At 36.6% G+C, this 13,822-nt stretch overlaps 1 long non-coding RNA gene across 1 annotated transcript in view; it reads right to left on the bottom strand.

The window, feature by feature from the left end:
• LOC134729458 (uncharacterized) overlaps positions 1–13,282 on the bottom strand; it is a 141,152-nt gene extending 127,870 nt beyond the window's left edge. Inside the window, exon 1 of the long non-coding RNA XR_010110566.1 lies at positions 13,214–13,282. This is a non-coding gene — a long non-coding RNA (uncharacterized LOC134729458). The remainder of the gene's footprint in view (positions 1–13,213) is intronic.
• Positions 13,283–13,822: the final 540 nt, after the last annotated feature.

The following is a 13,822-nucleotide window of genomic DNA, read 5'->3' as shown; positions in this document are numbered from 1 at the left end:
CTTGGCATGACTCTGTCTTGGTGTGATACCCTTGTGGTATGACTCCTGCAACTTTCTCTAGTCTTATCTCCTTCTTCTGTCTCCTATATATCCTGAAATATGGTCATGTCGGCCTGAATCTGTGTCAAGGAACACATGGTATATATGTTCTGATGCTTTTGAATATGCTGTTCCTTCTCCCTGGGCTGCTTCACATGGCTGTATCCTCTCCATTTGGCAACAACTTTCTCATTCTTTAAGAAATAAGTTTTCAGCTTGTCCCTGACCCCACACTTTCTCCTTGTTCACTCCCTTCTACCTCAACCCACCCTCAAGTGATGTTAGGTCCAACCCCTCTGCTCTCCTCCTAAGTAACCTTATAAGAGTATTTACCATGGTATTTTGAGTTTATGCACATCGTATTGACTGTATCATGAGTTCCATCAAAGCAGGGATTTCTCTCTGGATCCTTTTCCTCATTTCTTAAGTCTATCACTCTGTTGGGTACCTAGTAGGCACTTACTACACACTAGGTGCATTTAAACAGTCAAAAATGTAATGTTTGAACTTGAAGAATATTAAAAACTCAACCAAAAATACTTTTAAACTTGTATTTTTTTAAATAATGATGTATATTCAGATTTTTAACATTCATATTAAAATTGCTTACAACTCCATATGTAAGTAGAAATTATAGAAAAAGCTACAAGTTGTTTTATAATGTTTACAACACTATTCATCAAGCAGAAAGAATGCCTCATAGTGGAGTAAAGCACATTACTAAATACAATAATTAATTGATTCTAGATGAAGAAGACATATTGAATTGTTAATTATTATGTTCATGTCAACAGAGCAAGGGCCATTCGGTAGATAAATGAATGGGAAAATATCTATTTAGTTACATGAGAAAATATGATCAGAGAAATTCCAGCTATACCAGCAATAAATCACAATAATTTGCAAATCATTTTAAATACCAAAGGTGCAGTGATTTTTTTTCCAAGAGTAACAACATTTTTATGTGGAAACTTTCCTGTAATAAAGGTAAACATTAAAGCAGAATTAGCTTATTTTCAAAAATGAATATATATATACTCATATATAAACACATGTGTATATATGTGTTTACTCAAAAATTAAATTTATTTTATGAAAGGTAATTGTGAGTCTTGAGTCTGTATTGATTTGACTGACATTTAAAAGCCAGAGTGTTAATTTTCAAAAGTAAGCCAAACTGAAATTAGAGGCTTTAAATATTTGTTTGCTATTCTTATTGTCCAATAAATGTTGTGGCTAAATATTGAATGTGGGAGGAGCAGGAAATACAGTAAATAAATCGTTCACTGAGATGTTGCTTTTGGACATTTCATTGGCACTAATTCATCAGAATCAAAAGCAGATGGAGGCTCACTAGTCACATCTCATCCCCAGGTGCTAACCCTCTTCAATGTGAACATAGACTTACTTGCTAAATTGAAATTAAATGTTTACCAAGTGCCTAATATGAACAAGACATTGTGAGGAACTTAAACATAAGATATAGTCCCTTCCCTCAAGTGGCAAGTAATCCCCCCAAAATAAAGAGATGAATACGTTTACAAATATATTCTAACGATCATGCATTAAGCACCTATTATTTCTAAGGCATTGGTCTAGTATCCACATCAGAGAGGTAAAAATGATCCAGTTACTGACTATATTGCTCTGATTGGAAGAATACCTAAGTTCTAAAATGTACTATATGTTCCCTGGGGTAGCATTGACTCCTTAATCTATAGCAGTCTTATTTAAGGTACCCAGAAGAAGAATTTTACTTAGAATTGGAAGGTAGAGTCATAGAAGCCAGAACTCATTAAAGACATGGAGGGACTCAGGTAAACAAAAAGAAGTAAATGTTGTAATCAATGTTCTACATGAGACTTAGTAAGGTCTATTATAAGTATCAATGACTACAAGCCTAAGTTACTGGAAACGCCTTGCAGATTGTATATGTCTTATATTAATCTGTTCAAAGCTAAACAGTCAACAAAGATAGGAAAAGACTCATTTGCATAACAAACTCACTAGAACTGCAAAGCCTAATATGGCAAACCAAGAGGTTAATATGTTACATTAACTATGTTAGTGGGTATAGACTAAGCTGAGCTGTGGTAACATTGGCCCTGTAATCTCTGTGGTGTAACACAATAAAGATGTATTGCATGTTCATGCAAATTCTGATGTGAGTTGGAAGAAGAGATCTCTAGAGAAGCTGTGCTGCTCTAAGTGACTGTAATTCAGGCTGTTGTGAACTTGTTAGGCGGTTCTTTATGGGGAAAGGAGATATGACGGGTTGAACACCAACTTTTAAATATTTTATTCTGAAAATGATACATTTTCCCCTTTATATTCCCCTGGCCAAAGCAGTTTTAGGGCATGCCTCACTGCAAGGTTGCTGAGAAATATGCAGGAGTGCATGGCTGTTCGATAAGCAATAAATGTTTATGCCACATTGACAATTAATGCAAGTCCAGTAAAGAGGATGGTAGCCAGGATGAAATGACAGAGACCTGTTGAATGCATGCACTGTGTGGAACAAGTAAATACAAGAAGAAGTTTGCCCTCAGATGTAGGGAATTTTGCTATTGCAGGAAAAGAGGATAAAGTTACCAGGAATTAGTCAACGAGATCAGCACATAAAATAATAGCTGGAATTTCAGATGAACCTCTAAGTCAAGTTAGGAAACACATTTAAAAAAAAAATGGCCAGACACAGTGGCTCATACCTGTAATCCCAGTAATTTGGAAGGCTGTGGCACAAGGATTGTGGCCAGGAGTTCGAGACCAATGTGGGCTGTTGCCCACATTGCTCCATCTTTACGTCCATGTGTTCCTATTGTTTAGCTCCCACTTATGAGTGACAACATGCAATATTTTTCTGCTTCTGAGTTAGTTCACTGAGGACAATGCTTTCAGCTCTATTCATATTGCTGCAGAACACATGATTTCATTCTTTTTATGGCTGCATAGTATTCTGTGGTATATATACATCACATTTTCTTTAGCCAGTCAACCATTGGTGGACACCTAAGTTGGTTCCTATGGCTTTGCTTTTGTCAGTAGTGCTGCAATAAACATATGAGTGCAAGTGTATTTTTTATGTAATAAAAATTTTTTTATGTAGAGATAGGGAGACCCCATCTCTAAATTTTTTTAAACTTAGCCAGGCATGGAGGAGTTGGAGGCTGCAGTAAGCCATGATTGTGCCACTGCACTATAGCCTGGGAGATACAGTGGGACCTCCAACGCAGAAAAAAGAAAATTGGGCACAGGGATGAGAGTAGTACTACTAGTAAAACAACATTTCAGAAAATTATTCTCAAACTTTCTTAATATTTGCTTAGTTTAAACCAAGAAGTCTGCAATGAGACAGACCCAGGATAAGTATTTTGTAAGTAACCCAGAGGATTCACGTTTGATGGGTCCATGGATTCTATTTAGAGATACACTGGTTCAAGGGATAAGAGAAGCCAGGATTCATATACAAAAGAAAGCAAAATGATAAGATCAAATAATACCAGTTTTATAAAGTGTTGTTCAACTGGTAAAGTAAGTACTCTTTTGGATAAGTGCTCACGTTGAGTAGAAACTAGTTACCCAGGATCTAAAGTGGTGATATCACATCAGTTTGTAGAATGAATGTGTTATTCTTTTATAATTTATCTTTTAAAATTATTTTTATTTTAGATTCAGGGGGTATATGTATTTGTTTGTTACATGGGTATATTGCATTGTGGTGGGACTTGGGTCTCTAGTGTACCTATTGTCCAAATATTGTACCCAATAAGTAATTTTTCAACCCTTACCTCCTTCTCATCCTCCCCACTTTTTGGAGTCTCCAGTGTCTCTTATCTCCATCTTTAGGTCCATGTGTTCCTATTGTTTAGCTCCCACTTATGAGTGACAACATGCAATATTTTTCTGCTTCTGAGTTAGTTCACTGAGGACAATGTTTTCAGCTCTATTCATATTGCTGCAAAACACATGATTTCATTCTTTTTATGGCTGCATAGTATTCTGTGGTATATATGCATCACATTTTCTTTAGCCAGTCAACCATTGGTGGACACCTAAGTTGGTTCCTATGGCTTTGCTTTTGTCAGTAGTGCTGCAATAAACATACGAGTGCAAGTGTATTTTTTATGTAATGATATCATTTCCTTTGGATAGATATCTAGTAGTGGGAATACTGAGTTGAATGGTAATTCTACTTTTAGTTATTTAAGATAGATCCATACTGTTTTCCACAGAGGTTAAACTAATTTGTATTCCTACCAATTGCATATAAGTGTTCCCTTTTCTGCATCCATGCCAACATTTGTTGTTCTTGACTTTTTAATAGTAGCCATTCTGATTGGTTTAACATAATATCTCAGTGTGGTTTTAATTTACATTTCTCTGATAAGTGATGTTGAGCATTTTTTCATGTGTTTTTTGGCCACTTGTATCTCTTCTTTTGAGAAATGCCTGTTCATGTCCTTTGCCCAGTTTTTAATGAGATTGGTTGCTTTTTTTCTTATTGAGTTGTTTAAGTTCTTTGGAGATTCTGGATATTAATCCTTTGTTGGAGGCATAATTTGCACATATTTTCTCCCATGCTGTAGGTTACCTGTTTATTCTATTGATTATTTCTTTTGACGTGCAGAACCTTTTCATTTAATTAAGTCCCATTTGTCTATTTTTGGCTTGTTAAATTTGCGTTTGGGGTCTTTGTCATAAATTCTTGTCTTAGGCTGATGTCTGGAAGAGTTTTTTCTAGATTTTCTTCTGGGATTTTTATAGGATAAATGCTAGTTTCTTTTCCTTTTTCTTTTTTTTCCCAAAATGCTTGGTTTTTCTAATTATTTCTAACTATATTAATATTAGATCTCTATCTTCTTTTGAGTAGTTATGTTCTATCTTATTTTAAGGACTCCATGATTTCATCTTTGAGAAACTGAAGATGTGAGAGAGTCAAAAGGAGTTATCCCAGTTGAGTGGTACGTAGTAACTGTAAGGAAGTAGGGAAAGGTTTCAGGATGTCAATCAAATAAGTCACCTACAAATATAAATCCATATAAGAAGGAATCAGTAGAAAGTAAAACTGGGTAGAAATACAATATTAAGGCTCAAAAAAGGAAAATAATAGGGTTAAGACGATGCTATAAGGTTAGAGGTACACTATTCTACAGCTTATCTAAATTCAGGGGGCTAGAGGAAACTAGAGGAAGAGTTCACTCCATGGCTGTCCAAATAGATACAGCAGTTTTTATCCCAAATCCACCTAATATTAGAATTGTTTATCAAAAATGTCAAATATGCATGCACAATATGAGATTGATATTATTAGATTGATATTAGATATTAGATTATTAGTTCTGTTGCTAACTAAAAATATGTATATATGCCTTGATATTGGGAAAATTGAATATACATACACAAAGAAAAAAAGAAGTTAGACCCTTACCTTACATCATATACAAAAATTAACTCAAAATTGATGAAAGAACTAAATGTATGACCTTAAACTTTAAAACTTCTAAAAGAAAACATAGGGGAAAAGCTTTATGACATTAGATATGGTAATGATTTCTTAGCTATAACATGAAGAACACAGAAAAGAAGCAAGCAAACAAATGGAGCAACATAAAACTTGCAAACTTTTGTGCATAAAAGAGCACAATCAACAGAGTAAAAAAGCAACCTATGGAATGGGAAAAATATTTGCAAATCATATATCTATAAGAAATTAACATCTGGGATAAATAAAGAACAACAACTCAACAACAAAAAAAGCAAACTGAGAAATTTAATCCAATTTAAAAATGGCCAAGTGGGACTTATCCCTGGGATGCAAGGATGGTTCAACATTCTAAAATCAACCAATGTAGTACACCATATTAACAAAACAAAGAATGAAAACCACATGGTTATCTGAATAGATGCAGAAAATGCATTTGACAAAATTCAATACCCTTTGATGATAAAAGCTTTCAACAAACTTCTTATCAAAAAATTTACTTCAACAAAATAAAGGTCATATATGAAAATCTCACAACTACCATCATAGTCAGTGTTCAAAAACTGAAAGCTTTTCCTCTGTGATAAGGAACAAAGCAAGGATGCCTATTCTCACCACTTCTATTCAACATAGTACTGTAATTCCTAGCAAGAGCAAGCAGGCAATAATAAGAAATAAAAGGTATTCAAATCAGAATGGAAGAAGTAAAATTAACTCTTAGCAGATTACATGATCTTATATGTAGAAAATAGTAAAAACTACACACACACCCACACACACACACACACAAACTTAGAACTAATAAAGTTTCAGAATACAAAATTAATATGCAAAAATCAGTTTGATTTTATACACTAAAAACTAAACTTTAAAAATTAAATTAAAAAACCAATCCTATAATAACACCAAAAATAATAAAATACTTATGAATAAACAGCCCAGGAGACCAAAGAGACTTGTACACTGAAAACCATATGACATTGTTGAAACAAATTTTTTAAAAATACACAAATACATGAAAAGACATCCCAGGTTTATAAATTGGAAGACAATAATGTTAAGATGTTCATACTATCCAAAGTGAGCTCTAGATTCAATGCAGATTCAAAAAAATCTAAAAGTAGAACTGTCATATGCCCCAGAAATTCCACTTCTGGGTATTTAGCCAAAATAATTAAAATTAGAATCTCAAAGAGATATTGGCACTCCCAGGATCATTGGACTATTATTCAAAGTAGCCAAGATGTGAAAACAACCTAAATGTTCATCAGTGGATAAATGGACAAATAAAATGTACCAAATACATATAATGGGTTATTAGTAAGCATTGTAAACAGAAGGAGATCTTGTCATATACAGCAACGTGAGGGGAACCTTGAGGACATTTATTCTAAGTTAAATAAGCCAGTCACAAAAAGCCAAATACTATGTGATTTCACTTATATGAGGTATCTAATGTAGTCAAAATTCATAGAAACACAAAATAAAATGGTTGTTACTCATGGATGGAGAGAGGAAAAGAAGGGGGAGTTGTTTAATAGATACGGATCTTCACTTCTGCAAGAAAAAAAGCTCTGGAGATTGGCTTCACAACCATGTAAATATACTCAACATAACTGTCTGTACACTTACAAATAATTAAGATGGTAAGTTTTATAATATGTGTTTCTTACCACAGTTTTTAAAAAAGTACCATAAGCCAAGCTTTGTGATCTTATTCTTATATCAAATAAGAAAAATAATAGTAATTAGAAATAAATTCTATGCCTCAGTTCCACATCTCCATAGAGAAAAGTTCTTGCCTTGACCAGCTCACTGAGTGAGGTCAATCAGGTTATATTGTGAGTGTCAAATAAACTGATTTGTTTCAGTGTAATTTGAAAATAAATAATATATAATATTCATTTTTTTTTACAAAGCACAGGAGCTAGTAATTAGTAATTACAGAGATTTTGTAATTGTTTTAAGGAATCTCTACGAAATACTTGTTGGAAGTTTTGAATAGGTACAATTTAAACTATGTAGGAGGTGGGTCTCAACAGGAAATAGGTGGTACTGTAAAAAAAAAAATCACACCCTAAATAATTTGTAATAAAGAAACTGGGCATTGAGTTATACACAGAGTCAAGAGAATTCACCAAGGGATTATGAGATCCCTAGAAATAAGCAACAAGGAAAATTGTCACCCACAAACACACACATACACACATCTCATACCCTGTCTTCACCCCAGCCTGCAGGTAAGAGGAGGGAACACAGTTATTGGAGCCCAGCGTAAGCTTAGACCATGGACATGGACAGGGTGCTGTTCAACAGGAGCTGTAACTATAAAGGAATACAACCACTCTTAGAACTGCAGCAAGGCAGGAAGAAAATGAAGAAGTTAAAGACTGATCTCTCCTCCTACCTTCTAATATCCACCATTGGCCAAACGCAAACATAAGCCAGAGTACAAGAGAATACAAGAAATACAGTTTAGAGATGTCAGTCCCCTAGAAATAAAAGCAGAGGAGACAAGACCAGGGAAGCTGGTGAGAGTGGGGGAGGCAACTAGATTATAAGCAACAAAAAAACACATGGAGAAGCTCAACAGAAAAGCAACTCAAGTGTCAATGCTACTTTAAAAATGTGACAAATGTGTCTGTCTTTCACAGGTCAGGTAGGTCATAGGTTATAGGTAACATCTATTTGTGACAACAATGGTGTGAAACAAATGACCACAAAAGCTCGGTAGTATAACAGCAACACGATAATAAGAATCTCTTTGGCTCGCATGCCTGTGCACTGCCCGGGAGTCAGTGCCTGAGGCTGGGCTTAATCAGAACTTTTCTGTTTCTTGTGTCTTTCATCCTTCTCCGGGATGTCAGACAAGCCCACCGATGCCCTTCTCACAACAATAACTGGCAAAAAGAAAAGACCAACACCAACTGTACAAGTGCTTTTCAATGTGTTGGTCACATCACTCACATTAACATCCAATGGCCACAGCAAGTCACAAAGCTGTAGCCAAAGTCACCTACAGTCCATACTCTATCTCTTTGATGGGCAGAACTGAAAAGTCACATAGCAAAAGAAGCAGTTATGTGGAGAAGTGAAGAATTGGGGCTATGAATGTGTTCTTCTACATGTATATATTAAAGCCTTTTGTTAAATACTACTATTATCATATCCAGGTGTAGGCAGAAAGAATAGATACCTTTTATACATTCTGCATTATCCCCTGAAAAAGACCATTTAGACTTTTAAAGCTGGTTATCACAAAAAACAATGTTCAGAAAGAATTGGAAGCCATCATAAATCATGACCTGGGCCCATATGGCCTGACCATTTTTAAGTGTCCATGGGTAACAAAATTACATCTATTAAAGCAATGCTAATTCCTCAGGCCAGCACATTATGGGATGTTAAAAATAATAAAGAAAAAGAAAACAGCAAGCAAGAATGTATGTAGCAAGACTTTATGGTACTAAACTCTACAATCCAAAGGTCTTGGTTGTTTGTTAAGTTATTGTGTCCCAGAATTCCTTCAGCACCAGAGACCATTTTTATTACCATGTGCCCCTTCAGTATCTTTTTTGAGCTTCCCTTCTCATCCTTTGATTTTCCTCCTTAATAGCCAATGCTCTCTGCCTGGTAACCATCTTTGCTTCATACTATTGGCGTCAAAGGGCTTCTTGCATTTGTCATCTTAATCATCTGATAATTTTGTTATTGCATTTCTGAAGAGTCTGCCCTCAAAAGGAATATAGAGACAGGTATTATGATGCAGGATTCATGAACTTGACTGTCAGAGTAGCGTGTCTAATAAAAAAGGGGGTGAAGCAGGAGAAAAATCTGACCCCATAGGATGTGATTCTCCTAAGGGAGTTCACCACAATAGAATCTGGCCATTCCACTGACAGATTCTGAACCTTAAATATTATTTTAAAGTTGGTCTTATTTTCATGATTCCATTATACATACTCACAAAAGAGGGAAATACATAAAAAAGAATTCTAAAATGGAAATTATAATTGCATTGTTGTTGTTGGATGGAGATTGGGGTTTCTAAGCAAAACTATGATTTATGCTGATTGTCTTCCTTGAATGTTCAACAGATAATCAGGAAATCTGGAGCTTCCTTTTCTTTTGCCACATGGGAGATGAACAGAAGGAATAATTCCATAGAGGGCAGGGTTTGGGCTCTGGAGTGGTGGTTTGGTTTTGGAGGATGGGAGATGGCCTAGGACTGAATGTACATTTTTTTCTTGGCTGTGGGACCACAGTTGAATTGTCTCTTCTCATAATCTGTCTCAATGGGACATGTTCAGAGCATTTCCTTCCCACTCTCTAGAGACCTACCTAGTTGAAAAGCGAATAGGAGAAACAGGGAAACAGATATTTTTAGGTAGTCTCTTCTGTGTCATAAGCTCAATTATCTCTTCACTGTATCTAATCTCTCTACACACACACACACACGCACATATATATGCATGTCTCTATACAGTTACTGTATAGCTATATATAGAAATGTGTATATATGATGTATGTGTATATATACATGCATATTTGTGTAACTGTATATAACAAAGTACAATGCCTTTCCTAAGATCATGCAGCTGGTAGGCAGTCAAATTGAAATTTGAACCAAGGTGAGCTGGAGGTTCCTGGTTCATTGTCTTTCCAAGTGTAACAGATGGATTAAAAACATTTATGCTTTTTTTCCCCAATGTCTTTGGCTAGATTAAGGAACTATAGCTTTTAAAACCACTAAGTCCTTTGAGAAACTCTGAAAGATAGCTCGTAAAGCCCTAAGTTTCATGGAGGAGAGTGGGTAATCACTGGTCAAGAGGCTCTGCATATTGACTTTATAATCCATCTGAGTGATTCTGAGAAAGAGCTGGGAATATCTAGAGAAGTAGACTCACAACTTGTCCTTTTAAAGAATTTTTCCTGAAGTAAGACTTATTTTACCCCATGTACACACATGAGATGTAAAGCAGATGATTTATGGAAGAAAAAAAACGAAGTCAATACTTTAGAGTGTTTTCTCTGTGCCAAGCACTGTACAGGATCCTTCACACCCACTTCTTCGTTTAAGTTTGGGTCATCCTTCCTGATGAGAACTCGAAGCTCTGCTCTTTAGTACAATTTACACCACCTTTAAGAATTTTATTAAGTTTTGCTTTCTATTGTAAATGGTGAGCAGGCTGAGGTGGAAGGATACCCAAGCATCAGATAAAGAAAGACAGAAAGAATGCTTGGAGATATGAACAGCTGCCTTGGATCAGACTGCGGGCCACGCTATGCACCTGCGCATGCTGGTGTGCTGAATTAATGAATTAACTTCCAACAAACATATCTAGAAATATCTTTCAAGCTAAAAATAAAAAACCGAAGAGCATCAGAGAAAAAAACTCATGGGTTACAGTTTAGGAAGAAAATATTTTTTTCCAAATAAACATATGTAATGTGTGATAGGAAATGAGAAAACCTCCCCTTTAAAGTAGTTATATATTACGTGTGTACATACACTTACTTCAATAGAGCCAGCTCAAGTTTTGTCTTTTTGTTTGTTTGTTTGTTTTTGTTTTTGAGATGGAGTCTCGCTCTGTTGCCTAGGCTGGAGGGCAGTGGTGCGATCTCGGCTCACTGCAAGCTCTGCCTCCCGGGTTCACGCCATTCTCCTGCCTCAGCCTCCTGAGTAGCTGGGACTACAGGTGCCGGCCACCACGCCCAGCTAATTTTTTGTTTTTTTAATAGAGACGGGGTTTTACCATGTTAGCCAAGATGGTCTCGATCTCCTGACCTCATGATCCGCCTGCCTTGGCCTCCCAAAGTTCTGGGATTACAGGCATGAGCCACCGTGCCTGGCCAGAGCCAGCTCAAGTTTTAAATATAAAACTTGATTCTGCTTTTATAAAATCACTTTTAGAATTCCTCATAGCACATTCTCTGGCCATTTTTGGTCATTTAAAGATGGATTGAAACTTGGAAAACAATCACTTTACCATAATGGAAATTGTATTGACTTTGGAATTAAACAATTCTGAGTGTGAATTTACACTGAGAAGCTCACTGGAATGACAACTAAAATGTAGGGATTATCCCCAGGATGACTGTTCCCACCTTGAATGTCGTTGAAAAATGCAGAGCTCAGGGACTTAACATGCTTAACAAATTCTATTATTATTGTTTTCATGAAAAAATAACTTACATCATTGATAAAGTTGGGCAATATAATTTGGCAACCAAATGTTAGATGCCTTTTTAATTTGTAATTTGTAACTGCCTCTGAAATCACGTGAAGAGAAAAATTCCCAATATTTTGCCTAGTGGGAATTAATACAGTAAGTGCATTTGCAAGGAAATAGCCTCCAGTAGCATCTGTTTTAAAGGGCGCCATTATTTTGGATGCCAAGCTGCAGGAATACTTGTTTAAAGAGCCATCTCTGTGCTTCATAGTCACTCCAAGCTCCCAGATGCAGGCTCAATGACAGATAAATTCCATGCAGACCTGCCTCTGAGGATCTCTGTAGATAGCTACAACTTGGCTGGCAGAATGTTGCCTGAGCACAAGACTCTGTATTTGCAAGCTTGGTTCTTCCTCCAGGCTAAAAGGATCTCTTTGTTTTTATTCTCCTTCCTGGGACTCAGACATATTTCTGTCTTTTTGAGGAGATTGCAGAAACCGGCCAAAGAGAACTGAGGCCACACCTCTGCAGTTGCAGCAGAACTCCCCTTGACCCTCGTTTTCTGATTGACTGAGACCCCTCCCATGTGACACGAGTCTGTTTCATAGGCAGTGAGGCCATGTTTTCATGCCATTCAGATGCTGCAGGTAGAAGGATTTAAAAGGGTAGGGGTGTTTGGAAGGGGAGTGACCCACAGCTGCTCTGGGGAAAGTGTGATGTGACAATAAACTTGACAAAAAGTCTCCACGCAGATCACCATAGCATAGATCACCAAGTTATAGTCAACTTTCCCCTTTGGGCTTGCCCTAGCAGTGTTCAGAGATTGGCATCAGAGATTAAAAAGGCAGGAGCTGGAGGTACAAAGGAAGGGGCTGTCCAGATTTGTTACAAATAACAAAAAATAGTTCACATGTATAACATAACAGTTCAGTGTATAAAGTTTTCTCTCTGGTCCATCATCTCCCTGGGGCTTTTATTATACTTTTTTAACACTTCTGACACAAAGAAACCAAAATCTAGAGAGGTTTGGAGATTTTTCTGAGTTAAACTGGAAACTATTAGGGCAAAGACAGAAACCCAAAGCTCTGGAGGCCAAGCTCTTGGTTTATTCTCCTTTGTCACCTACTTCTGCTGCCCAGGCTGTAGCCACACAACCATGTTGTTTCCCAGTGGGCACTACAGGAAGCTCCCTAGTAATAATAATAATAATTTCTATTAATAATGATCATCTGCATTATTTACTATGTGCTTCCTGTGGACTGGGCCGAGTGCTCAGCACTTTACTTAAATTATCCCATTTAATCCTTAAAAACAGTGAATGAAGTAGATATGATTATTATCTTCATTTTAGAAATGAAAACTGAATTAGGAGGTTAAGAACCTGACCAAGTCACAGAGCTAAGAGTCCACCCTCATCTGTTTAATTCCATGGCCCCAAAATGTAAATCTTACATTCCCATAGCTGAGAGACACCACACCCATCCTGCTGACCCACAAGCCCAGGGATTTTTCAACACACCAGAAAGGATCCCATCTTCAGAGCTTCCACTTTGAGCTTCTGATTGCCCACAATCCATATATGTGGGAACTGAAAGGAAAATTGAGGAGCAGGCATTGATCTAGAGACCCAAGGATTTCAGAGCCTCCCCACAAAAGATAATCTTTTTCTTTACTCGCTCCATTCTGTAGCAAATATTTCTTCTCTTTTATTTCACACTATTGCTGTATACCTGTCTGAGGGATCCATGGGCTTAATAAAATAGCTCCCAAACAATATAAAAAACAAAGCCAAGCTAAAATGAAGTTGTAGGAAAGAAAGTACTGCTAGCTTAGAGGGTTTCCTTGAGCTGTTTTTCTTACTACCTTAGCACTGATTCCTCTCTGTGAACCTTTAGGCCCCTATTGCCAGCCCAACCAATTATTTTTTTTTCAGTGTATCACCAGTGGGGCCAGATTTCTTTTTAGGGCTCTGATAACTTAATGAATCTAATTTTATGGCTTCTCCAGATACTTTTCTCCTATCCCCTCCCCTTAACTAAAAGGCAGTGCTCACCGTAAGTCTCAGTATGAAGTCTAGTTTCCCCATGTGGTCTAAATATGTGGAGCCTGGACGTTTACTCAGGCAGCA

This window comes from Pan paniscus, chromosome 19 (genome assembly GCF_029289425.2).
Source record: "Pan paniscus chromosome 19, NHGRI_mPanPan1-v2.0_pri, whole genome shotgun sequence".
NCBI classification, from domain to species: domain Eukaryota; kingdom Metazoa; phylum Chordata; class Mammalia; order Primates; family Hominidae; genus Pan; species Pan paniscus.
The sequence above is the reverse complement of the archived record's forward strand: the minus strand, read 5'-3'. Positions and strand labels throughout refer to the sequence as shown.